Genomic DNA, 1,229 nt, shown 5'->3' with positions numbered 1-1,229 from the left:
AGAACAACCAGTGTTCTTAACCACTGAGCCATCTCTCCAGCCCCTGAAGTTTATTTTTTATGTTAGGTCATAGGATAATTTTTAGAATATCTTTATTGGGCCAGGGGTGGTGGCACATACCTTTAATCCCAGCACTTGGGAGGCAGAGGCAACAAGTGACTCTCTGTGAGTTCCAGGCTAGCTGGGGATACAGGGAGACCCTGTTTCAAAAAAAAATATTTTTATTTATTCTCTGACAAATTCATACATATGTACAATGTATTTTGATTATATCCAACCCAAATCCCTCCTCCCACCGTCCCCAGACCTCCTCAATACTTACCCTTCCCGTTTTCATGTCTTACTGTTCTAATAGCCCACTTAATCTAATAAGTGCTACCTTATGAGCATGGTTATGGGCCATCCACTGGAGCATGGCCAAGCTACCAGTGGCCAGATACCTAAAGAAAAATGGTTCCCACTGCCCCTGGCACCATCAATTGCCAATGGCTCCTCAGGCAGGGGAGAAGGCTCATGCATCCCTCACCCATACATGCTGGAATGTTGACTGGCTTGATCTTGTGCGGGCAACCAGAGCTGCTGTTCATGAGTGCAGAAGCCAAGTCTTGTCCAGAAGACAGCTTTCCACAGCATTCCTCCCAACCTCTGTCTCTTACTTTCTTTCCATTTTCTTTTCCCCAGTGTTCCCTGAGCCTTTGGGGAGCTGATATAGATGTCTCATTTAGGGCTGAGCACTCAACAGTCCCTTATTCTCAGAACTGACCAGTTATGCATCTCTGCACTGTTCATTGCATTGTTCATTCATCCCTGCTGTTCATTGCAGAGACAAGAAGCTTCCCTGACCAAGGCTGAGAGCAGCATTCATCTATGGGTGTGAATGGAAGTATTTAGAAAGTAGTTTGACAACACATCAATTCAGCAAAACAATAGCAGTAGGTACTCCAACACACCCTATGATCTTCCCAGCCCTGTGCTTTGGATTGGGTTCAGTAGCAGGCAGGAATTCCTTTCTTTTCTGTACAGCAGGCCTCAAAATCCAACCAGAGGGGCTGGAGAGATGGCTCAGCTGTTAAGAGCACTGTCTGCTCTTGCAGAGGACCAGGGTTCAGTTCCCAGGACCCACATGGCAGCTAACAACTCTAGTTCAACGGGATCTGATATTTTCTTCTGGCCTCCATGGGCACTGCACACATGTGATGCACTTACATACATGCAGGCAGGACACTTAT

Source organism: Nannospalax galili, unplaced genomic scaffold (genome assembly GCF_000622305.1).
Source record: "Nannospalax galili isolate Female #2095 unplaced genomic scaffold, S.galili_v1.0 scaffold3122, whole genome shotgun sequence".
In the NCBI taxonomy this organism is placed as follows: domain Eukaryota; kingdom Metazoa; phylum Chordata; class Mammalia; order Rodentia; family Spalacidae; genus Nannospalax; species Nannospalax galili.
This window is presented reverse-complemented; position numbering follows the sequence as displayed.